This window comes from Prionailurus bengalensis, chromosome C2 (assembly GCF_016509475.1).
Source record: "Prionailurus bengalensis isolate Pbe53 chromosome C2, Fcat_Pben_1.1_paternal_pri, whole genome shotgun sequence".
NCBI lineage: Eukaryota > Metazoa > Chordata > Mammalia > Carnivora > Felidae > Prionailurus > Prionailurus bengalensis.
Window position 1 is genome coordinate 159,015,207 of NC_057350.1, and position 26,739 is coordinate 159,041,945.

Genomic DNA, 26,739 nt, shown 5'->3' on the forward strand with positions numbered 1-26,739 from the left:
CCAGTGTTGTTTTGACTTTGTATTTTTCTTGTTAGTTAACTGGAAACATTTACTCACCTGGAGCTTGGACAAGGATGTTGGACAGAAGTTCAGCAGAGCACTCTGGACTGGAGAGAACTTCCTTCAGAAGACAGTAGGCATCTGAGCTAAAAGGTTCTCGGAAGAAAGCAGAACCTGCCCCAGGGTTCTTGTTTGGGAGTGCTCCCGGGGAGCTGAGGCGAGCAGGGGGAGGGGCTGAACAAGAATGTGGTTAGCTCAGCCTGTCCCCCTGGGAGCTCCAGAGCATGAATTGCACCGGAGTTGTCCCCCTTGAGGGAAAGGGGCTGACCTTTAATGTTTATTTATTTATTTTTTATTTATTGAAAGAGTGGGGGACGGGGATGGGAAAGGGGCAGAGAGAGACACACACACACACAGAATACAAAGCAGGCTCCAGGCCCTGAGCCGTCAGCAGAGAGCCCACTGGGGGGACATCTTGACCTGAGCCCAAGTCGAAGTCGTTCACTTAACCGACTGAGCCACCCAGGCGTCCCAGGGCTGACCTTTAAAATCTCACGTCATTCAGTCATTGGTCGGGTTTGTGGGTGTCAAGGTGGCTTGTAATCTTGAGGAATGTGGAGGTGGGGGTGGCTCCCGTTCCTGTGGGGGGGGGAAGCCATGTCCCACTGGCAGCAGGCCAGGACAGGTACACTTGCTCTGTGAAGGGATCTGAGTGGACCACCAGCAACATCCACCGCTGGAAGAAACACCACACCTGCTCCATATGAATAGCCGACACCAAGAAACACAGCCAAGTCACCATAAAGCAAGGTTCATTATGTGATCTTGGCATTGACACTGCTGTTTCCCAGCTTGTCATAAAAGATGGGTTCCCCAACTGCTTTCTCTCGGTTTCCTGTGGGTGAAATAAGATCCCTTACGTCCTTCCCATCCATTAGATTCTGATATTTTAACGATTCTAATCAATAGAAGACTATCTGGCTCTATTGAGCTTTCCAGGTTGAAATGTGTGTTTCTGAGCTACTGCTTATATGTGCCTGGGTCTTTTATTTATTTTTTTTTAATTTTTTTTTCAACGTTTATTTATTTTTGGGGCAGAGAGAGACAGAGCATGAACGGGGGGAGGGGCAGAGAGAGAGGGAGACACAGAATCGGAAACAGGCTCCAGGTTCTGAGCTGTCAGCACAGAGCCCGACGCGGGGCTCGAACTCACGGACCGCGAGATCATGACCTGAGCCGAAGTCGGACGCTTAACCGACTGCGCCACCCAGGCGCCCCTGTGCCTGGGTCTTTTAAACTGAGAACCAGACCCGGGGCGGGGGGAAAGGTAGCTTGCTGCATCCAAAAGGAATCAAATCCAAGCTCTCTTAAGTGGAGCATGAATCAGAAACATAAATGAGAAGCAGATTTATATACTTCCCCAAACTACCGAAACAAAGAAAAGCCTGCACGTTGGAAGAATCTTGAAATTTTGGTGCAGTTTCACTTGGTTTGAGTCACTCGTGGACATTTGTCTCCAATAAGCAGCTGATTCAGTTCCGTCATGATGTTCTCACATCTCTGTTCTATTTCTTCACTCTTCACTCAGAATCTCCTTGGTTACCTTTTCAATTTGCCCCTTCAAGGTGGAGGAGGGAGGGCGGGCAGGGGGCTAGTTTTCGAATCTGCTGAGTGCATAGACAGGGAAGGGGTTGGTGGGAAGAAATGATTGTTGTTCAGCCGCAAGCTTCTCTGGTTGTTTTTCTTTCATATTAAAGAATGAAATTCACTCCTTCCCGCCTCTCTTGTCCTCGTCACTGCTCCCGGAAGCAAACCACACTGAAGTCGCTTTGGCATTGCCATATACCCTCCACATTCCAGGCACGGTCCTGGGAAACTGCAGGGGAGTAGATCACAGTCGTCTCTGCGGCTCAGGCCACGTGCAGTCCCAGGCGGGTGCCAAGGGCACGGAGACGGGCTTCATTTTCCCGAGGACTTCCAGGCGGCACTGACACTGCAGCTGGCAGTCAGTGATGTCTCCTGGGCTACAAAGGGACACGGGGCCTGCTGTTCATTCTGGCAGGATCTCGTCAATTATTTTACAAGGCTGTCTCAGGATGACTCCCCCTCTTTCCCTTGAAATATTTGCTTACATACATTTTCTCACTTTTCTTTCCGCCTTCCCACCCTTCCCACATACACACTCAGAAATAGCTCACTTCTCTAGAGTGGCAGGCTGGGGCTCCCAGCTCTCTAGGCAGGGCTGTCGAAGCCTGTGGTCTCTCCCTGGAGCTGGCAAGCCGCCGAGGGGGGAGAGAGGGCTCTGGCCTCGAACCAAAAACGTAATTACTGACATGCTTAGCATCCATTGACTCTTCTCCTATGAGGGCGTTGCTAATGAGATAATCCACCACACAGGACTTTTCCTGTATTCACGTTGCAGAGAGAAAGAGAGCGAGAGACAGAATGGGGACCCAAAGATTCAAAGCCCCAGGAATGGGCTCGGGTAGCCCTTGGGAAGATCCATGAAAAGTGCGAGCAAAGCCTAAGCCCTTTGACCCAGCAGAAGTCTAGACTTAAGTACCCATACTCATAGCATGCACTCTCGTCACAAAGATCCGAAACAACAGCAAAAAAAGTAGAAGAAGAAGAAGAAAGGAAGGAACGAAGGACCGAAGGCAGAAAGCAGGAAAGCAAGATGAAATGTTTGACTCTAAAATTAAGCGAACTCACACAGTTCTAAGCCCTGGCCAGAAACCCATGCTCAGATGAGAGATGTGCCCAGTGACATCTGAGGTCCGAAACTCCGGGGCAGATGTGTGGGGATGCCAGGTGCATCCCTGGCACAGCGCCAGTGGAAGGGCAAGTGCAGATGATGACGACAAAGTGAGTGCTGCGGGTCGGGTGGGGACCATAGTGCGGGAAGGACTGACGTCAGGTTCAGGAGGCACCTGCTGCTGCATTTGCCCCGGGTAAGTTTAGCCACATGCAGGAAAATGGCCAGGGCTGCCAAAAGCTTCTCTCAAGAGGAGCCCCAAATTCAAAATTTTATATGGAATCTCTGATTTTTCAATACCTACATGGTTTTCAACACCGTACAGGCCAAATAACATACCAGTTATGAGTTGGATCTGGCCTGAAGCCTTTGAGATGATTCTCACATGTGAATAAAAGCCACCAAGCGAAAGGCCTGATGCCCATGAACTTTGCAGACCTTCACAGGGATTATACGCACCACTCCAAGGAGATGCCGGAGACATTGCTCACATTACCTGCCGTTGGGATTCTCCAGTGATACTGCTGGACTCACAGACACTGAAGGGAGCCAGACCTGCAGCGGGAGGCTGTGTTTCTCCGTCAGGCCAGGATGACTCAGGAAGCCGGCCTTGGGCTGAGCCAAAGACACTGCAGACTTGCTCGCTAAGAAACGGCCCGACGCCTGTGCAAGTGGTGCAGGGGACAGTCCTCCACCCGCAGCCACCCACTGCTCAGTGGTTGGCCAGAGAGCAGCGTGACCCTCTAGTCTGCAGATTCCATGTGGAATCCCAATATCCGACTGATACATGACAGGACTGAGGAGCAGAGGTGCCCCCACTGAGCCCCTCCTACTGTCCTGTAGACACAGTCTGGAGCCCCAGAACCTCACCCAACACGCAGCCAGGAAGCTTGCTCCAGCCCCCTAGTCCCTGTGGAAGCCCGCAGCCCTCCCTATGATTTCTATGAATTCTCAAGCCTTGTGTTCTCAATGCCTCTCAGGGTTGCCTCTGCTTTTGCTCAGTCTCTACAGTTGCCGAATGTTTTAATAGATTCTCCCGAGGACACGAATGAACGTGGTCAACGCTTTCCTTTACCTCTCAGGCATCCTCCTTCTTCCTCTGCCACCAGGAGGAAAGCAAAATCCCTCCCCGTGTGGCATGCATAGCAACATGGCAAGCATCATGTTTTCGAGTGCTTGCACCTGCCCTTGAGGCCTCACCTGCTCCCCCCAGCTACTGATCCAAGGGCTATACTCAGGACCGGCTTTGTGGGCCTGTGACCCATGCAGTTGCTTGGGACCCCACACTAAAAGGGCCCCGAACTGGTTCAAGCCTCTGTTGTCACCATATAGAAGTTGTTAATAATTTTTGAATGAAAGCGTCCACATTTTCTTTGCATTGGGCCTGGCCAATTATGTAGTCAGTCTTGCTGTACTTGTCTAAACCACACAGTGCCCTAGGAGGAATGGTAGCACACGATAATGGTCTCTAGTCCCATACCCCTCACTGGGCCCCAGTCTCTTCACCTATGAAATGGTCAGGGAGCAAGAATTCCTGTCCCCTCCAAGGTCCTTCTAGCTGGACTAAGATGCAAATTGACATGAGACTGGAGGTTAACGGGGGAAATCAAATTTCATAGCATATGTACGGGGAATCCACACAGACATCGAAATTCCAAAGACAGGTGCAATGAGGTGGTTATGTCATCCCAAACTAAGAGAAGGGGACAAGGGTCTGGAACTTCAGAGAGAAGGAATACAATTCACAGGAAGATAAAAAAAAGAGTAAATGTTTGGTAAACACCTGTTTGCTGGGCCACTTGGAAACAATGGGACATAGAGGACAGATCAAATAGGCCTTAAGAAAACCAAAAACCAAAAAGCAGGCCTTGCCAGGTTCCTCCCCTGTCCACCGTACCTAGTTCATACAATGAACTTGTCTATGGTGATGGCACTCTTCCTGGAGCAGGTCTTCTATCTAAACTTTTAGGCAGTTGTAGGGGACATAAAGAGTTTTTTGAGAATCCGCTATTTTTAAAAAATGTTTGTTTGTTGATTTTAAGGGGGGGCGGGGAGAGAGACAATCAGAAGCACGCTCCATGCTGTCAGCACAGAGCCCGATGAGGGGCTTGATCTCACGACCCTGAGATCATGACTATGGGATCATGACCTGAACCAAAATCTGCAGTCGGATGCTTAACCAACTGAGCCACCCAGGCACCCCTGATTGCTTTTTAACCGAAAGTAATCTTCTTGCAGAAGTGGCCCGTCCGGGGGTGACCTGCCTTTGGTCCCCAACAATGGTAGTACCAATCTCAAAGGACACTTGCAGGGATTAGCCGTGACCATGAATGGGAGGGGTGGCACAGGGCCGGGCACAGTGCAGAAGCTGCCATTACCGGTTCCCCTGGGCCCTGCGGGCAAAGCAGAAAGGACCTATGATGGGGAAGATGTGGGTGCAGGGGCCACATGCAGGTGGCCCACGCCACAGGGGGCGGGGCTTGAACTGCAGGACCAGAGAGGAGGCTCCCTGTTAATAAAAAAACACCCTTTATTGGGAACATATTGCACACCAGGCACTTTCCATTCATTATAACTCCTCCATACAGCTTTCTGAAAGATACGCAATATGTGATGTTCCCATTCTATAGATGGGAAACTGAGTCACGGAGGGCAATTTACTCAGGTCCGGAGTGCTGAGTTGCAGGACTGGAATCTATCCGGACCTCATTCTGTCTGACTGGAACCCCCCTGCCCTTTCTTCCCTGCCATGTATGGGCAACAAAAGTACAGGGTCATGGCCTCCTCTTTGAGCCTGGGAAACCATGCTGCCATTCCTGTCATGAAGAAGCTCACAGCCTTGGCTCAGCAGGTCTACAGCAGATATCTGGCCAACGAATGACAAGAATGACCAGAAGGGAGAGAAGTGCGGTGACCACATCACTGAGCATCCAAACCAGGACCCTTCTGAGTTTGGACACAAGGACCAGCAAGGACTGTAGCACGTACAATGGGGCATCTGGTTACCCTGGAGAGAACTGAGCTGACTGGCAGTCTCATTATTCCCAGGAGATTTACTTTTTCATTGTTTAAAGATTCTCAGAAGATATCCAACATATCTTTTTTTTTTTTTTTTTTTTTTGGTTCTTTTCTGGGCTGACCTCTCCTCCAGTCGGTTCCTGAATTCTGCACAAGCCACTCACCGTGGAGGGTTTTCTGCCCACCGGCCAGGCTCTGTGTCTAGTTGGCCCTCACTCAGCCCATGTGCACAGCTCCCCACCCCAAACAGGGGAGCCGTGCTGGGCACAGTGGCTTGCCATTGGACTGTTTCAGGGTGGGATGGCGCCCCTGTGCCTCCTAAGCTGAACTTCCAGGCTGATCTGTTGCTCTAGGGTGAAACACTCATTCAGTCTTCCACAGAAGGCAGAGAATTCACTTGTCTTGTACTCACTACTGCCCAGGAGACAATGCAGCCTGCTTCCAGGCCCACTGCAGGAGGCCAGAGATAGTGATGTTCAAAGAAGTTTCCAGTTTCTGGATTGTTTTTCTTCCCACAAATTTAACTTTTTAAAATTTCACATGTAGAGAAAAGTTGCGAGACTAGGACAAGGAACACGCATGTACTCTTTACTTAGAGTCACTGATGCTAAACTTTGTCCCTCCACCACCTCCACTTGGGAGCATACATGCAACGCTTATTGAGAAGTAACACCTGTGAGCAATAAAAGCGAAGAAGCAGGATTGAGCAGCAAGACCATCCACTTGGTGTGCAAGTGGCCCAAGTTTTGGGCAACCTAAAGGAGTGTTCCAGAGCAAAGAGTGGCCATTAGAAGAGTTCTGTGCTGGGCCAGATGGTCAGGCCCTAGAGCACTCTCCATGCTCAGTCATCAGCTGGGCATGAATAGATGGGGGGGCCTGGGCTCACTGCATCCTCCTAGCTGAGGGCGAGTCCTTTCTTGAGGGAAGATCCAAGTGCAGCCCCATAGCTGCCAGAGGGCCCCACCTCAGGCTCAGTGGGCCCACAACCACACACAACTGTACCAGAGTCTTGGGGACACCTACAGCATTTCCTGTTTGCACACAGCCCCAAATGTCCCTGACACAGGGAACAGAAGTGATGGGTGCCAGCCTGGAGGGCACAGCGCTCACCTCTACACCCGAGCTACCCAGTGAGCACTTGCAACTCTGCCTGAGGGCATTTTGGAGCATGGGAGCATGTTGTGTGTATAGACAGTGGAGGCCAGAAATGCTGCAGAGTTGCTGACCCTGGAAGCAGCCCTTGAAGAGCAATAGAACTGAGGTATGTCCTGAAGAGTGTCTCAGAGACCCCAGTGGGAACCAGGCCTTGGTTGCCTTCCATGGAGACCTCCTGTGGAGAAAAGCACCCTGTAGAAACCCGCTTCTGTACACTGACTCACTTCCCCAATCCCCTCGAGGGCCTTCCTTGGCTCTCCTCCGAAATTAACCACTTGCACTTGAATTTCTTATCTCGGGGTCTGCCTCTCGGGGGACCTGACTGAAAGCAATGCCCATGTATTTGCCATTTTGGGGTCGTGCCGAAGTGAATGGTTGCAAAGGAGGCCAGGCAGAGGCTAATCAGTAAGCCAGCGTGTGGGGCTAGCAGACCATGTGGCTGCTCGCCTCACCCAGGCCTGGTCACTTCCATGAGGTCTGAAGGAGGCACTTACGCTTGTCCGTCTTACTCTGTGACATCTGATAGATGTCAGAGCATTGACAGCCAGCAAGTGACTCTTAATGGGAGAAGAAGGGGAGTTTGTTGAACACAGCTCAGAATCACCTTCCTGGTGGGCTAATTAGAGTCATTAATGTGGGGCATTTAGCCCTCACCGTCTCGGAGATCCCCAGTGGGATTTGCCGGTGCCACTCGGGATCTAGTTTGACCTCTTTCCCTGTTTACTCTCCTTACTCCTTCCCGGGAGTATCCCAGGGTCCTATCCCAAATGAACAACTTTGGCCCATATCTTTGTCTCTGGGTCTACTTTCAGGGAAACACAAACTAAGATGTCCCCACTTTTCAGATGAGGAAACTGAGGCTGCGAGGCATCGAGGAATCTATTCAAGGTTGAACAGCTGTGATTGTAGCCCCGGGCAGCCTGGCTCCGGAACCTGAGTTCTTAATCTCTAGTGCAGGGGCTCTGGAGCCGAGCCATGCGCTAGAATCATCCAGAGGGTATGCTAAACCCAGAGTGCTGGGCCCCACCCTCACTGCCCAGAGTTTCTAGGGTCTAGGTGAGGCCCTAGAATTTTCATTCCTAACCAGTTTCCGGTAATATTACTGATGCTCCCACACCACACCACGAGAACCACTGCTATCACATTTAAGCCTCAGTAATTAGCAGCCTATCATCCTGCTGACGGAAATGCTTGTTCAAATGGATCCATCTTGTCAAGATGGTGGGGCCTGTCCCTATGCAGGTTGCACGCCGCAGTGTGGCTACTACCCTCCACGGCGTGCTCACACACGTCCTTACCACACTCTGGTGGCACAGACGCTCCTACCACGCCTTGTGGCACGCTTACACTCTTGCCACGTTCCGTGACGTGCTCCAACATACTACATCTGCACTCCAGCCCGCCTTGTTTGAGTGCCCTACGGCAGGCATTGTGCAAGCCACTGCGGGATACAGAAACCTGTAAGAACAATGTCTCCTCTCAGAGAATGTGGGTCCAGCCTAGGGCGGAGCATTCGAAACCCAGTCCAGACTGTGATACTAGGCAATTTTCAAGACGGTGGAGAATCTGAAGCCCGGTTAGTACCTCAGAACAGAGAGGCCAAGGACCGGAAATTCACCAAATCCGTCATCAGAGGAAGTGGGAAGTCGAGCCTTGGCGTGGTGGCCACAGGACTGTGGCGAACTGTGGGCACTGCTCTTGGTTGCTGACTCCTGTGTTATCTGCAGGTAATTAGCAAAGCTCGTGGGGCGGCATCCGAATGAGACTCCATCAGAAAGCCCAAGTCTCTTGCAGTTTTGATACTGACATTGGAACCCGTTACTCTACAGTCTTCATTGTGCTCGCAAAAGGAGATTAATTCATGGGATGAAAAGCAACCATATTAATGGACGGGACAATATAAATTTGTATTCAGTGAGGCAAATCAGCAGTGCTCCACAACTACCAGAGCGGGAGGCAAAGAATGGCATGTTAAATTACTCCTGTCTTGGGCTGTCAATTTAAACCACCTTTTGTGCATTCTTTTCTTTGACCAAATACATGTGCATTTCATGCACAGTGTGAAGGCAATACCCGCTAACCTGCAGCGCTAGCCCCTCCCCCAAATATAAAGGGTTCAATAGCAAAGGCTTGTAAGTTTAAACAGAGTTGCTTTTATTGGAAGCATTTTCGTGTATAAATATCAGGTAGCTATTAATGTGTGTTGTGTGCATGTGTGCGTGACTTAGTTGCAATTAAAAAAAAAAGAAAGACTGCAGTGGTTTGAATGATAATGATTTGCAACTAAAAACCCATTAGCCCTGTCTGTGCCTGATGCTAAATATACCAAACGTCAGGATGTGGTGGACGGGAAGGACAGCCTTAAAATAGTTCCTTTGAAAATAGCCCCTCCGGACAGTTTTTCTCCACAGATCTATCTCCTTGACATATATTCCTGGGAAATAAAGCCACGATCAGGGTACAGGGTCAATTCTACAGAGGGAGGAACAGATCTGATTCTTTCACAGTGTGAGACCCCGGGGATTCCAGGCCAGGGGTCCCCACACCTGGGGCTGCCCTCCAAGCCCTGGTCCCAGGACACCTGGATCCCTGCCCCCTCTCACGCTGGCGAGACAGCTGACCTCACGGTCAGGTGCAGGTCTGCTGCAGTCCTTCTCTGAAGCTGTTAATATGCAGCATCTAATGTGCAGATAGGGCCAGGAGAGGATAAACAGGCTTCAGGACTTCAGGGTAAACAGGGGGCTGAAGGACTCCCCTCCGAAGGGAGTTACCTGAAGCGGTTGGGGGCTTGGCCAGGCTTCCAGCTTCCGGCCTCCACCTTGCTTTTCCCGGGGGCTCTCTCTGCTGCCTTGTGCCCACGCTGCTGGCTTCATAGCAGGCTCTGAGTGTCAGGGAATTCACTTCCCATAGGGGCAGCCCTCACCCGAGGAAGGGTTGCACAAATACTCCAGCAACTTTGCCGTCGGGTGAGACAGATCTGAGGCATATGTTTTACGTTTATTCTTGGAGTTGCTCAAAGAATAAAATTGCAGAGCCGTCCAGTGGTAACCTGGCCGCTCCACATCCTTTATTGACTGCCTTCACTCCCGCATCTTGCTTCACCAGTGCCCTCCTGGAATTTCCTGGTCTCACTGCCCAAATAAGCTATTTGTACGTGAGTCTCATCGCAAGGTCTGCTTCTGGGGGAACCCAAAGCAGTGCAAATGTACGACTTCTATTAGAGCCATTCCAAGTCCTTATTTACTTATTTTTCCAGAATGCAGATGAAACCCATAAGGGAAAGTGCCAGATATTTGATTTTTATATGCTATAATTATATAATGTCTTATGCCTATTATAATTATGCATATAATTAGGTACCATGACCTAATGGTAGAAGCTGGGAATTTGATTGATAGAGAGGAAAGACGTTTAGCAGAAACAGAACAGCATCTGCCTCTAGATAGCTTCTCTACGTTTTCCTTATGTTACAAGGGTTGCTTTGGTTCTTATTCGGCACCCAGGGAACTCTAGTAGGTCCAACAAGCCCACTAGGAAGGTTTCTGTATAAAGATTCCTTTGCCAGGGGTTGAGGAGCATAAAGACTTTGGGACTATTGGTCCAGACGAAGAACCAGGCTCGGAAAGGACCGAGGCTGCCCCTTCACCCTCCCTGGCATGCCGGCCATGTCCCAGAGGCGGGACTTGGCTCATGGGCTGGCGGCAGCAGTGGCACTTGGGAACTTGCTGGAAATGTGGGTTCTCAGCCTCATCTGTAGACCTACTCATCAGGAGTTGCGTTTCAGTACACTCGATCTTAGCAAAAAGACCGAGAAGCGATTGGAGTTGCACTGCAGTAGACCCCAGGTGCTCTGTGAGCCATCTGCCTCTGGAAAGGGGATGACGTAGAACTGGAAGGTGGGAAAGACTGGGCTATTGCTTTTAACTGGGTGGACATATGACTTTAACAAAAATGTAAAAACCACTATTTAGAAAGGGAAATAGATGTTTGAGAATGCAATGTAAAGGTATAAAGTATAAAAACAAAAGACCTAAAAGTTTTAAAAGACGCAATATGCGTGAAGGCAGAGTGAGGGCAGAGGACTAGAATACATTGGCCAAGTGCCGGATCTCTCCTATAGAGAAGAAATGCTATTTAGAAGAAATGTGGATAACTACTGGGAAAAAAAATGAGAGCAGAATCATGTTAAAGTTCTTGGCTCCAGGAGCAGTATTAGCAGAGAGGTGATGGCCAGGAAAGGCTTTTATTTTTTATTTTGGGCTTTTCTGTACTGTTTGAACTTTTATTGGCATATGCATACATTATTTCCTTTGCTACTTATAACACGAAGTCTTAAAAGAAGAAGAGAGCTAAATAAAACATTGGTACAAGGGCAAGAGTGTTCTTTAGAATATAAAAGACTGGGACATATTTATAGGTAGACGATAAAAAAATTAAAAGACACTAAGGATAGAAGAAAAAAAGTGGCAGATAGAGCTTGGTTTTTTAATCGTGTCTGTGCCTGAACCTCCGAAGAACCTTGGTTGGAACTTTTTTTTCCCCCCTGAATCCCCGAACATCACTACACAACTTTTCTTTCTTAAAATTGATTCTTTCCTTTCTCAATTGCAGAAGCCACCTCCACCTCCCTTCCTCAAAAATCATCGATGTTGTTAGTTGGGCACGTTTTGTTCCTGTGTTGGTTAGCCAACATCCAAAACAACATTCTGGTGGCAGACAGCAACAGACATTTCTCGCTTCGTGTCTACTGTGGTCAGTTTGGCAGCCCTACTCATTTTGACCAGGTTTGCCCACAAGTCAGGGGGTCACCTATCAGCCGATCTAGGATGGCCTCGTCTGGGAGAACTGTGGAGACTGGACTCTCCTCCCCCAGCAGGCTAGCCTGGGTATGTTCTGTGAGTAATGGAAGAGGCCTGGGAGCAAGCCAGCCCCCTGGCACCGGTCTCTCTCAAGCTTCCAGTCGCATCAAAATTATCAACAGCCCATGGATTCAAAGCAAATCACATGACTGAAGTCAGAGACAGAAAGGGATGGGGAAACGAACACACATAGCAAAGGGTACAGACACAGGAAGTAACGAAGAATCAGGGCCTTCACTGCAATGAATCGCACCACTAGATTAGGAGCCGACAAGTTATGGACCACAGGCTGAATCTGGCCTACCACCTGATTTTGTAAATAAAGTTTTATTGAAAGACAGCCATGTTTATTCATTTATATACTGTCCGTGGCTACTTTTATACTATGATGGGAAAGTATTTACAACAGAAGTAATATTATTAAACAAGATGTTTGTTTAGTTTGAGAGACAGAGAGAGAGCGTGCATCATGAGTGGGGGAGGGGTAGACAGCAGCGGAGGGATAGAGCGAGAGGGAGACAGAGAATCCCAAGCAGGCTCTGCACTATCAGCACAGAGCCTGACACGGGGCTCTAACCCAGGAACCATGAGATCCTGACCTGAGCAGAAACCAGGAGTCCGATGCTTAACCACCTGAGGCACCCAGGTGCCCCTCAGCAGAAGTAATATTAACACAAGTATCTACCACTAGGCCCTTTATAAAAGAAAAATATGCTAACTCATGTTCTAGACCTTTTTCTAGTCATTTATACACACACACACATATATATTTATACATATGTCGTGTTAACTGGATGTTAAATGTTTTCCATAAAGGGGAAGCCATACATATTCTGTGATTTCTTTTTCTGCTTCCTCGGAGATCTTTTCATGTCAGCACGTATAAGTCTACCTCGTTCTTTTTTAAACTTCTGCATAGTTTTCTGCCGTGTGACTATACCATGGCATATTTAACCATGGACACGCTCACCCCCACCTGCCTTTTATTTTCTTCCACTATCACAAAAGTAGTACAGTGGCTACCCTTACACAGGCCTCTTGGCACACACGTGGAATGTATCTCTCCGGGATAAAAACTAGACATAAACGGAGTGGATCAAGGGTGTATCTATTATTTTCTAATGCAAACAACCAGCAAAGATAAAGTAAGTTTAAGTGAGTACCAATGTATCACTATCTACCATTCCACCATTAGCATTTTTTGTATACTTGTTTTATGATACATCCAACCCACTTCTCTATCAATCCACTACTCCCTCTAGTTTTCTGATGCGTTTCCAATTTGAGAAAACAGTTCACTTCCCTCTAAATGCTTCCGCTTGCATCGAGTTGACTACTGTCAAATATTTTTCAGAGTCTTAATTTCTTTTTACATAAAATTCATGTACAATAAAATACTCGGATATTAAGTGAACGTTCACGGAGTTTTGACAGATGTTATGCCCCTGTCACGCTGAGATCCATCAAAATATAGAAAATAAACATCCTTTAAGGTTTCCTCATTCCACTTCCTGGTCCCTTCCCCTCCCCCCACAAAGAAGCAACTGAGTTTCCTGAATTGTTTTTCACCCTTTTGCCTGTTGAACATCATTTAAATGGAATCCTACATCCTCACCAACGTTGAGTATTATCATGCTTTTTAATTTGAGCCGATTTGGGAGATCTATAGCGGTATCTTACTGTGATTTTAAATTGTATTTCTCTAATGGCAATTGACAGCAAACGTTTTCAAGTGCTTGTTGGATAGTCCTGTATTTTCTTTTGTAAGGCATCTTCAAGTCTTTTGCCCATTTCCCTCCAGTATTTGTCTTTCAATTGTTTTCAACATTAACTGTGTGTGTGTGTGTGTGTGTGTGTGTGTTTACTATATTGTATCTGTGTCTTAAGGGAATTTATTTATTTGTTTGTCTTATTTGAGTATAGTTGACACACAATGTTACATTAGTTCAGGTGTACAACATAGTGATTCAACAAGTTTATACAGTATGCTGTGCTCACTACACATGTAGCTGCCATCTGTCTTGATAAATTGCTATTACAGTATCACTGACTATATTCCTTCCGCTGTGACTTTTATTCCCATGACTCACTCATTCCATAACAAAGCCCATACTTCTCACACCCCTTGACTCATTTTGTCCCTCGCCACCCCTTTCTCCTCTAGTAACTATCAATTTCTTCTCTGTATTCATATGTCTGATTCTGCTTTTTATTTATTCCTTTGTTTTGTTTTGTTTCAAACTTCTTTATATAGGCGGAATCTCAGACCTTTGTCAGTTACATGTTTTGCAAATATTTTCTTCAGTTTGTGGCTTGCCTATTTACTTCCTTCACAGTGTCTTTTCATGATATGTTTTAAATTTTGATAAAATATAATTTTTCAATTTTTTAAAAGGTTATTGCTTTCTGTAACCTAGGAAACATATCCCTACCCCAATTCATAAAGATATGCTTTCATTTTTTTTCAGAAACAATTTATGGTTTTAGCTTCAATGTTTAGGTCTAGGAGCTGTCTTGAGATAGTTTCGAAGTATAAAGTGAATTAGAATAGAATTTTATTTTTTTCCCATATGGATAACCTGCTCCATTTGTTGAAAAAAAATCCTCTCTACATTGGATTATTTTAGCATCTTTGTTAAAAATCAAGCAGCTTCATAAGCTTGAATGTATTTCTGGGCTCATTGTTCTGTGTCATTGACCTAATTGCTGACCTCTATACCAGTATGACTCTGTCTTGATTGTAAGTTTTGTGGCTTTGCTATCTCTTCTCAGGTTTGCTTTGGATATTCAAGGTTATTTGCATTTGCATATAAATTTTAAAATCTAGTTGTTAATTTCTTTTTAAAAACATCTGCTTTTAAAATGGAGAGAAATCTGAAGACTAATTTAGGGGTAATTCGCATTTTACCAATATTGGATTTTCCAATTAATTAACATGATATATTTTACCAGTTATTTAGGTCTTTTAAAATTTATCTCAGCATATTTTCCAGTTTTCAGTGTAAAGTTCTTGCATAGCTTTTGTTAACATTTATCCTAAATATTTTACTTTTATATTTTTTCAAGCAATGGAATTCATTTTCTAAAATTTCATTTCCAATTATTTGCTGCTGGCACATAAAAATGTATTTCATTTTGGTATATTTAACCTTACTATATTAACTTCTGAGTTCAATAGTTATTTTATAGACTCCTATTGAATTTATGTCATCTGAAAATGACAGTTGTATGCCCCTCTTTCCAAATATTATGTCCTTTACTTATTTTTTCTTGCCTTACTTCAATGGCTAGCATCTCTAGTACAATGGTGAATAGAAGTGGTCAAGGTGGGCATTCTTGCCCCATTACCAGTTTTAGTGGGAAACGGTCAAAATTTTACCACTAAGCATGATGTTAACTATAGGTTTTCAATAGATTGTTTTATCAGGTTGAGGAATATCCTTCTATTTCTGGTTTTCTGTGAGTTGTTATTACAGACAGATGATGGCTATTGGCAAATTCTTTATCTGCATCTATTCAGATGATCATATGGGTCGTGTCTTTATTTTGTTAATATGATGAATTGCAGTGATTGATTTTCTTTAATGCTACACCAACCTGGTAATCCTCAGATAAACATTACTTGGTCATGATACATTATTCTTTTAATGTAATGTTTGACCCCATTTGCTAATACTTAATTAAGGAAATATGTATCTATATTCATGAGGGATATTGGCCTGTAAATTTTTGGGGGGAATACCTTTGTGATATTTTGGTATTAGGGTTAAATTAACCTCACAAAATAATCTGGGAAGTATTACCTGTTCCTCTATTTTTTGACAGAGTTTGTATAAGATTGATGTTATTTCTAATATGTTTGGTACAATTCATGAATGAAACTATCTGGGCCTAAAACTTTGTGTGCCACAGGTTTTTTTTTTTTAATGATTATTTCAATTTCTTTATACTTTATAGGGCTAATCAAATTTTCTCTTACATCTTACGTCCACCTTGGTCATTAGTATTTGTCAAGAAATTTGAAAGAATTTTTCCATTTTATCTGATTTGTCGGATACATTGGCATAAAAGTGCTAATATTCTTTTATTATCCTTTTTGTGCTTGTAGGACTGGTAGCAATATCCTTCCTTTCATTCCAGATATTGGTAACTTGTGTTCTCTCCTCTTTTTTTTTTTTTTTTGTCTTCATCTGTCTAGCTGTTGGGTTGATCTTTTCAAGAAACCAACTTTTAGTTTTGTTAATTTATTCTATTCTTTGTCAATTTTTATTTCATTGATTTCTGCTCTTTTAAATTTTAAAGTATACTACCTAATAGATTTCTAAAAAAGCTATTATTATTCACACCCAACAACAATCTACAAGAGGATGCAATTGTCCTTTACCTGCTTTAATTTAGGATATTTATCAACATATAACATTTAAATAATTGGATTGGATAAGACTAATTCTTCATTACTTTAATTTTTATTTTCCCAATTACTCTTGAGATTGAGTGTTGTCACATGTTTATTGGTGATTTTTCTTTCCTTTCCTATGAACTGTTTATTCATAGTTCCCCATTTTTAATTGGGCTGTATTGATTTTTTTCTTTGGTTGGTAATTTTTATATACCTCTATATCAATTCATTGTTTTGCAATGTAACTGCATTTTTTAGGTCAATAGCATGCAATTTAATTTTCTTTATAACATCTTTTATCACACTGTAGTTTTTTAATGTGGACAATTTTTCTTTTTCTGTGAGCTTGGGTTTTCTTTTTTTTTTTTTTAAGACTCCAAATACAAGTGAGACTATGAAGTATTTGTCTTTCTTTAACTCACTTCACTTAGCATAATGCCTTTAAGATCCATCCATGTTGTTACAAAGGGTAGGATTTCCTCACTTTTTATGGCTGAATAATATTCCACACAGTGGAATATGTATAGGTACACAAATATACATATACACATATGTATACACAATGGAATATATATCGATATCTATATATCTCTCTCTATATATAACAACTTCTTTATCCATTCATCCATTAATGAACATTTAGGATGTTTCCATGTCTTAGCTATTGTAAATAATGCTGCTATAAACATGAAGGTGAAGATATCTTTTTGACAGTGTTTTCATTTCCTTTGGAAATGTTCCCAGAAGTGGAACTGCTGGACCATATAGTAGTTCTATTTTTAATTTTTTGAGAAAACTCCATACTGTTTTTCATAGTGGAAATCCCAGTCTGCAACGCACAAGGTTCCCTTTATCCATATCCACTCCAGCATTCATTGTCTTTTATCTTTTTTATGATGGCTATTCTAACAGGTATGAGGTGACATCTTATTGTACCATATTATTGCATTTCCCTAATGACTAGTGGATGTTGAACATTTTTTCATGTACCTATTAGCCTTTAATATATTTAAATATCTATTCAGGTCCTTAAAAACCCATTTTTTAAATTGGGTTACTTGGGGGGTCTTTTGCTATTGGATTATATGTCAATCTTATCCTTCTTAACTACCAACTTTCACATGTCATATTAAGTGTATCCCTTATAAACAGTATCTATCTGGCTTTATTAAGCTATTAATCTTTAAACAGGTGAATTTAAACCATTCACAATTGTTTTGATTACTGATATGTTAGGGTTCATTTTATCTTATTTTATGTTTTCACTTTCTCATACATTTTTTGTTGTTTCTGTTTCCCTATTCCTTTATTGACCTGATTGCATTTTTTGTTTTATCTTTTCTGATAGTCTATTAGATGTACTCTATTTTCTTAGTTATTATTCTGAAATTGTAACACACACACTTAAGCTTGTATTTACCTAATAATTTTTAGGTTCACTATCTATATCCTTGCCCTAAGAAGATAAAGTATTTGGCATAGTTTTTCCTTTCTTAATATCATTCTCACCTTCTGATTTACTTCCTCTATCAAATTTGTTTATCATCAACCATTATTTAGTCTAACGATAAATCTTACTAAGGATTTTTCTCACCAATGCTTTTTTGTATCCGATTTCTTTCTCTTTGATTCATTTTTTTCCTTATGTAAGAATACGTCTTTCAGTACATCTTTCAGATAAAGCGAATGCTTACATCCCTGAAGTGTCATTCCAATCCCACACTTACTTGAGAGTTTGGCATCCTGTGCCTTTACAACTTCAAAGATGTTACCCCATCACCTTCTTGTGACCCTGGTGGCCTGTAAGAAATCTGATATGAATATAATCATTATTCTCTTGTAGGTAATATCTCTGGAAGATTTAGGGTTTGATTTCTTCTTTTGTGTTCTGAAAATTCACTACAATTTGTCTAAATTTATATGTGAGTGTGTGTGTATTTCGGCAACCCTGCTATATACTTGGTGGGCCCTTTTTATCATATTAAAATCTCATCATTTTAAAGTTTATGTAAGGGAATGTTTTCCTTTTACAGCTTAATTTTCTCTTTCTAGAAACCCTATTCATTAGATGAACATTTAAAATTTTGAATACATCTTCCACATTTTATCTCTTTTTTCATACTTTCAATTCTTACTCCTTTTATGTTGGGAGTAGGGAGAATTTCTTGATTCCATCTTTCAACTCAATTCATTGACTCTATTCATTCTGTTATTCAGGCTAGCTACTGACTGCTTTTTTTTTTTTAATGTCAACAATTGATATATTTTATTTCCAAGATTCTACTTGTTTCTGTTTAATGGGTGTAACACCCTTTAAAAATTTACTCTGCTTTCTCTATTTTTAAAAAATATATGAAATTTATTGTCAAATTGGTTTCCATATCTGTTTTCTCTATTAACTCCATTTCCTTGGATATACATTTTTTACTTGGTTGAACTTTTAGGATACCATTCCTTCTTCGATCCTGTCTCATTTGCCTTTTACATGCTGAGGATTTCTCACAGTTTCTGATTCACCAAGAGTGTTCCTTGTTTTTATCCAGCATAGTTATGGATTTATTGGTTTTTCTTTCCATTTTCTTTCCTATTTTATTATTTAGAGGCAGGAGGAAGAGGGCAGAAGAGAAGCTCAGTCCCCAGCCATGCTGAGGAGCTTGGATTTTATGCTACTAAAAATCCAGTACCAGTGGGCCTTCCCATCTCCTTCCCCACCTCACCACTCAATGTCTGCACTGGAGTCATGCAAAAGCGTTGGAGCTTCTTCATTTTCCCATGTATCCGCAGGCCCTCATGTCTTTACAACTCTATACCTTCGTTATTAAAATCTCTTCCCTCCCATGTGCTAATTTTCTACTCATCTTTTAAGACCTAGCACAGACATTATCTCCTCAGTGACGCATTCATGGACTTCCCATCAGGGTAGTGAGTGCTGGCTGCCCCTAGTTTATACCTTTCTCATGACATTTGGTTCACTGTGCTACAGGGTCCAGTTTTAAAATTTATTGATGTGCTTTTTTTTTCCTTTGCTAATCTTTGTCTTACAGCAGGGATTGGCAATTTTTCTGTAAAAAGCCAGATGGTAAATACTTTAGGCTTTACCAACCATATAGTGTATGCTATTAACTCCTCAACTCTGACATTAGAGCATAAAGCAGCCAAAGATAATGCATAAATAAACAAGTGTTTCTATTTATTCCAATAAATGTTTATTTCTAATAAACATGAGTGTTCCAATAACACTATTTACAAAAACGGGCAGTGGGTTGAATTTGACATAAGCCATAAGCTGCTGATCCCTGTCCTAAGGGCATCACGTCATCCACATTGTGGGGGAAGAGATTAGAAACAATCAGCAGATGCTGCCAGTGTCTCGCCCGCATCCCCTTACTCTCACAGTACTTGCTGCTGACTTCAAACGCCAACATGGGCATTTCTATGCCTAGGGCTTGCTCACACCTAGAGCCCATTTTGCTACCCATGTACCAGACCAGCAGTGCCAGGGAATTAACGCTGCCTAGAAGAGGCTTTCAGCCAGTGTGTATCACTCGCCTCTTGAATGGAGCGACTCTGAGTTGCATGTTTACAAGAGTTAGAACCAGCTGCAATTTTAGAGGGAGCACATTCACACAAGACCACCCTCACTTCTGACACGATTTGCAAGTTTGGGGGTTCCCAAAGCCACGTTACAATAATTCACCAGAAGGACTCAGAGTTTACAGAATGCTGTTATACTCAGAGTTACAATTTACTATGGAGAAAAGAAACAAGATTAAAATCAGCCAAGTAAAGAGATGCATAGGGCAGAGTCCAGGAGGGTTCAAGCATATGGCTTCCAGTTGTCCTCTCTCAATGGAGTCATGGAAAGCACTAACTTCTCCCAGCTACTATATGTGATGCTACACGTGGGATATTGTCAACCAGGGAAGCCCCCTGAGTTTTTATTGGGACTCAGTCACATACTGCTTGTGTACCTGACCTTTAGTCTCTAGTTGCCCTAGGGGCAAAACTGATACCATCTGGCCCTAAGACCACCATAAATCATACTGTTACACTGTTTGGTGTTCAAAGCTGCCCGGCAAAAAGGGACACTCTTTCAGGCAGGACATTCCAGTAGCCAAGGGCAAAGGCCAGACTTCTCTCTGGGTAATGTTAATTCTTTACTACACAGCGTTCTACACTGGCTCTTTGAGTTCCTAGAGGGTCTAAGCCCAGTTGCTCATGGTAGTAACTGATGAAGTTTTGGGGGTTGATAGTGAGGTGGGGTCTGGAGCCAATGACCGAGAAAGAATTCTTGAAGACGTCTTTGGTGCAAAAAGGTGATTTTATTGAACCATGGGACAGGAAGCTGTGGGCAGGAAGAGCTGCCCCAGGACCATGGAGGAGAGACTGGTTGTATACTATGGAGTTGGGGGGAGGTGAAGTCCAGGGGAAATTTCCAATGGGATTTTCATCTGCTAAAGAAGGCTCACAGGATAGTGGGGGGCTTGTTATTGTCAAGCTAAGGGTTCTTTTTCCCTCTAGCAAAGCATTAACATTAAGACAGTAGGGAGCTCCTGGAGAAACTTTTTACTCTGCCAGCCTCAAGTATTTGTCAATGGGCTGCAGGTTATAAGGAAATTTAATTTTACCTGCCGTTTCCTTCTGCCTTTGTTTCCCACATCACCACGGAGGAGCTATGGAGACTTAGGTCCTGCAGGACTATGATCGCTATCAGTTAACAATTTGTTTTTTTTCCCCCTTCCTTGTTTTTGGGCACCCAGGAGTTCCGAGGAATATCTCACATATCCCATGGTGGGGGCTGGGGGGAGGGGTGTTTGCGGCCTGTCAGCTTGCCTTATGCTCCCTTAACAGTAACTTCTTGATTATATTCTCTTTAGTGCCTCACTTCATTTCCCAACACATGTACATTCTTCACTCCCATGTTGGTGTTTCCTGGGGTCATTCCCCAAATAAACTAAGTACACTTGAATCATTATCTCATGTTCTTCTTCTGGGGAACCACACGGGGACAAAATGTCACAAAACTTGGCTAATTTTTCAGAAAGACTAATTTTTCAAATTCCTCTAGTTCTTATTTACATTATCATTCTCCTGACCCTGGGAGTCAATGTTCACAGGGTTCTCTACTAATATAGGCAAGATACTTCTGTCAGCCATTAAGACTTAGATGAAATCATAAAGAGGGATAAGACATCCAAACAGAAAAAGAAAGGAAAAGGTCTACCTGTCTCAGTTTCCAAGAGATCGGAAGAAGAGGTTAAGAGCAAAGCAGAAGAGTGAGACAAGCAGGGACCGTCACATGCACAGAGCCACATCCAACGCATCGGAGGAGAACCTCTACCAACTCCCTTTTCTAAGGTGAGGCTTGTAAATCAGTGGTTCTGAAATGTAAGTGTGCATTGAAATCAGAATGACTTGGGAAGAAAATCAGACTGATGAATCTGTTGCCTCTTAGAGTGGGGTCTCAGAATTTGTGTATCTCTCAACAGATATCTGGCTGAATCTAGCATAGCCTGTTACAATTTGAAAGCCATGGGGTGGATGACCTGTGAACTCCCACATCACACTGCCTCACCTCAGTTGACTAAAATTCTGAGTTTAAATATTTGTTGTTATTCTTCACAGTGTGTTTCCTGAAAAGTGCGCCCATTGTCACATCAGTGTTGATCTCATTGAAGGCTCTGAGTCTTATTGTCTTCCTTTGCTTAGGAAAATACTTTTCATTCAAGTAGGAAATGGATTGTGAACATTTGTAAAGAATGCTGACATCTCCCACCCTTCCTACCTCTTCCTTCCACCTGCACCTCCTCAGGGCTGAAAGGAAGAGGGGAAGCCATTGTGTGTCTAAATGGGCTCCCATTTGTACAGTCACAAAACTGTGTGCTTAAGCCTGAGTTTTCACATCAAGCAAATTAGGGGTAATTTTTTGCTTTATAAAAATTATTCTTTGTTGTACAAAAGGATTCAACGCAGGTTTTCTTTTAATATCCAAGTTCTTTAGAGCATTTCAAATATAATTCAGTTTCCAACAATTCGGTTGACTCTTTTTTTTTTAAGGAACACATCGATTGTGTAAAGCCAGGTATGCAAGAAAGTTCCTCATTATTGGTTTTTATGTCTTTGAAGTTCGAGGAGGAAATTCTGTAAATTCATAGTAGACATTGGAGGACCTGGTTATGGTTTCTGGACATGGAATCTCCCATTAAGTTGTTCAGATGAAAAAAAAAAAGCTAAGGAAAAATATCACAAGCTACCCTTAGACCCTAAAGTCTATGTTCATTGTCTACTCTTGGTAACATCATCATTTTAAAGCTGATATCATCCTTAAAATTTTACAAGGCAATAACTATAACTGATATTTCAACTTGAATTTCTTGAGCCCATACTTCCTAAAGGTTTTTAGGTAAGAGATTCCTTAGTTCCCATCTAACAACCCAGAGAACCAAGGTATCGAAGATTGACTGAAAGGCCCAGGGCAACAGATTTATCTGTGCACTATGGAATGCTTAGCACATGCCTAAGTTCATTATTTGATGCTCAACAAATATTTGTCAAATGAAGAATCTGAGTCTTTTATCTGGCTATTTTTGCAGACTTCTCACTTCATTGTGCAGCCTCTCATCAGAGACTAATTGCAACAACCCGCTCATGAGGGACTAGCTACATGGCAGGTTGGAAGATTTACTTCTTGTTTGTGTACTTTGTGTATAAAAATGCAACCCACACACCTAGCCGCTCCATGTGCCTAAGGTGCACAGTCAACTTAAATATTTTCCCAGGGGTGGAGTAGTGTGTGTGTGGGGGGGTGCCTTTTTACACATGGACAGATAGCATGTGACCTGTGCAGTCAGGTTCTGAAAGGCCTTGTGCATGGCTTGATGCTCTATTTCATCTGTCTTGAAATTCTTCATAATTTTTGAGAAAGGGGCCTGCATTTTCATTTTGCCCTGGGCCCTAAATATGTAGCCAATTCCTCTTGACAGAGAACAACCATAGGAAAAAATAGAACTCTAAAACATCAAGGCTTTTGATATGAATGACACTTAAATCGGTAAGATTTTCAAATGTCATATAAAGAATATCTTTGTTACACAATAGGATATATTCTCTGTGGTGAGAGGGGAGAGTGAATCTTTGTCAGGCAACTCGACATTCCAGGACCTTTTATCTTCTCATTTTAAATGTGAAAGGATCATTAGGGTCCTCTAGCCAACCCACTCATATTACAGGCAGAGGGGGCTCAGCAAGCCCATGCCCACACAGCTGGCTGAAGGTAGACCCCAGGACTCCCGGGTCCTAACGCCCTCGTACTACATCATGGCTTCTGTATTAGAAGTAGTAGGTCAAAGAATATGTATCTGCCTTTTTGACAGTCTAGACATAAACATTTAAACATTTTTTCAATAGTTGCATTTTACCTTTGCAATGATACAGCTATAGGAATAGTGAAAGCCAAAAACATGTCAAGAGAGGCAAGAAAAAACTAAAGGAAAAACAAGAGGTCAGGTAGTTTTCACTTGGCCCAAATATTTGTCTTTGAAGAGGTAAGTCAATGGGACTGCTAAGGTGACTTATTGCCAAGTTCAGTATTGTCTTCAGTGATCACATAAGTGGGGAGATGAGAAGGTACTTCCTGAGCCGGAAGCATTGACATGCCTTGGCTGTTTTTATTCCTATTTCATACGGTGGAAGAAAATACCCTCTAACTGATGCAGCAGAAAATCTGAGTGAAGCAGGTTAAGGTCACCAAAACTAAATAAAAACAAAATTGGAACGGGGATGGGAGTGTGGAGGGACTCCTGGCAGTAAGCCATTGCAAGCTATATGAAACACCTTTGTAATATAGGGTAAATATTTCTGAAAAATAAACCATAAGCTATTTTTGCATAATTTTATTGTAGTAAAATATACATGACATAAAATTTACTCTTTTATGAGTTGTATAGACCAGTAGCATTAAGTACATTCACAGTGTTGTGCAAACGTCACCACTGTCCACTTGCAGAACTTTTTTTTTTAGTGCTTATTTATCTTTGAGAGAGAAAGAGGGAGAATGCGAGCGGGGTAGGGACAAAGAGAGACAGAGACACAGAATCCGAAACAGGCTCCAGGCTCTGAGCTGTCACCACAGAGTCTGACGCAGGGCTCAAACCCATGAACCATGAGATCATGACCTGAGCTGAAGTTGGATGCTTAATCAGCTGAGCCACTCAGGCACCCCAGAACTTTTTCATCATCCCAAACAGAAACTCCTTTTTTTCTTCTTTACCACTGAATCTAGATACTTTTTAAAAATTTAGTTTATTGAAGTGTAATTGACATACAATGTCACATTGGTTTTAGTATACAACATAGTCATTTAACAACTCTATATACTATGCTATGCTCGCCAAAGTATAGCTACCAGTCAACATACAACATCATTACAATATCATTGGCTATATTCCCTAGGCTGTACCTTTCATCCCTGTGATTTATTTATTCCACAATTGGAAGCCTGTGTCTCTCTCTCCCCTTCATCCATTTTGCCCATCTTCCCCACCCCCTCCCTTCTGGCAATCATCAGTCTGCTCTTTGTATTTATGGGTCTGTTTCTGCTTTTTCTGTTTGTTTGTTCATTTGCTTTGTTTTCTTAGATTCTATGTATAAGTGAAACATACAGTATTTGTCTTTCTCTGTCTGATTTATTTCACTTAGCATAATGCCCTCTAGGTCCATCCACGTTGCCACAAATGGCAAGATCACATCCTTTTATGGTTAAGAAATATCCCATTGTGTGTGGAATATTGTGATATGCAAGCTGTATGAAACACCTTTGTAATATAGGGTAAATATTTCTGAAAAATCAAACCATAAGCTATTTTTGCATAATTTCCACACTCCCATCCCCATTCCAATTTTGGTTTTATTTAGTTTTGGTGATCTTAACCTGTGATATATATATATATATATATATATATATATATATATAATATTATATATATGTATAATCATATCTTCTTTATCCATTCATTTATCAACAGACACTTAGGTTGCTTCCATATCATGGCTATTGTAAATAATGGTGCAGTAAACATGGGGATACATATATCTTTTTGAATTAGTGTTTTTGTTTTGTTTGGGCAAATACCCAGTAGTGGAATTACTGGGTAGCATGGCATCATCTCTGGTCACAATGACCTCTCCAACTTTTCCTAAGTCATGAGGCTGAACATCTTCAAGATATAGTCAATCTTTCTCCCAACATTAGACCACCAGTAGCAATAGGCACGTCTTTAATCTAGTTCTTTCTGTTGTTGCCCAAACCTGGTGTTTTGACTGCTACAACCTGAAGACCAACGTTTAGCCTATTCAAACCAGTGTACTTAGAGCTTCTCCATCAACATCATCAGCAGTTATGACTAAAGGCTTACAGTAAGCATTGGCAATTTCAAGAGCAGATCACTGGACAGGACAATAGAAATTTTCTCTTCACTCAGTAGAACATGGGCATCTTGGAATTCACATTTCTGACATGTTGATGTATTAATAAAGTATACAGAACCATAACCTCAATCAAACATCATGCCTTTAATAATTTCTAATTCATCCTTCAGTGTTTTTCCATCCTTTACTGTGATGATACCCTGATACCCTTCCTTTCAACCATTTTTATTGCATAAGAAATAATGTCAATTTCTTTGTCTCCAGTTGCAGAAATCGCAGCAATCTGGACAATTTCTTCAGGGGTTATCACAGGTTTATACTGCTTCTTAAGCGTAACAATTACAGCATCAACAGCTAACATCATATCTCTCCTGATTTCCACGGGATTAGCATCTTTGCTAATCTTCTCAAAGCCTTCCTTGGCAAAAGAGTGTCCTAGTATGAGTAGGAGTAGTGGTACCAGCCTCAGCCTCTTCATTTGTGTTAGTGGCAACATCTTGAACAAGTTTAGCACCAATATTTTTATATTTATCTTTTAAGTCAATGGACTTTGCAATGGTCACACCATCTTCTGTTATTTTGGACTTTCCCGGTTCTATTCGATAGTCACTGTTATTCCCTTTGGCCCCATAGTAATGGCTAAATCATCAGCTTAAAGGTCTCCACTTTGACGCATTAAGGCTCAGGCATCTGCACCAAATTTTGGCATAAGCCCAAGTGGCATAAGGAGCCAGTGCCCTGGACACTGACCTAATTTGGCAAAGGACTGTGAGTAATGGAAGCATTTCTGTGGGGCAGCAACAGAGTGTGCTGGTGGCGAGACAGGCTATTGGAGGCAAGTCAAGAATAGAATGCATGGCATACGTGGCTAGGATTGTATGGTATCTCTATTTTTAATTATTTGAGGTACTTCCATATTGCTCTCCATAGTGGCTGCACCAATTATATTCCCACCAACAGTGCATGAGGACTCCTTTCTCTCCACACCCTCACCAACACTTGTTTCTTTTGGATACTAGCCATTCTGATGGGTGTAAAGTGATACCTCATTGTAGTATTGATTGGCATTCCCCTGATGATTAGTGATGTTGAGCATCTCTTCAATCTGTATGGCTTCTTTGGAAAAG

The 26,739-nt window shown here is 42.8% G+C and overlaps 1 pseudogene; it reads right to left on the reverse strand.

Moving 5' to 3' along the window:
• Positions 1-1,891: 1,891 nt before the first annotated feature.
• On the reverse strand, positions 1,892-26,397 carry LOC122491057 (annotated as a pseudogene).
• Positions 26,398-26,739: the final 342 nt, after the last annotated feature.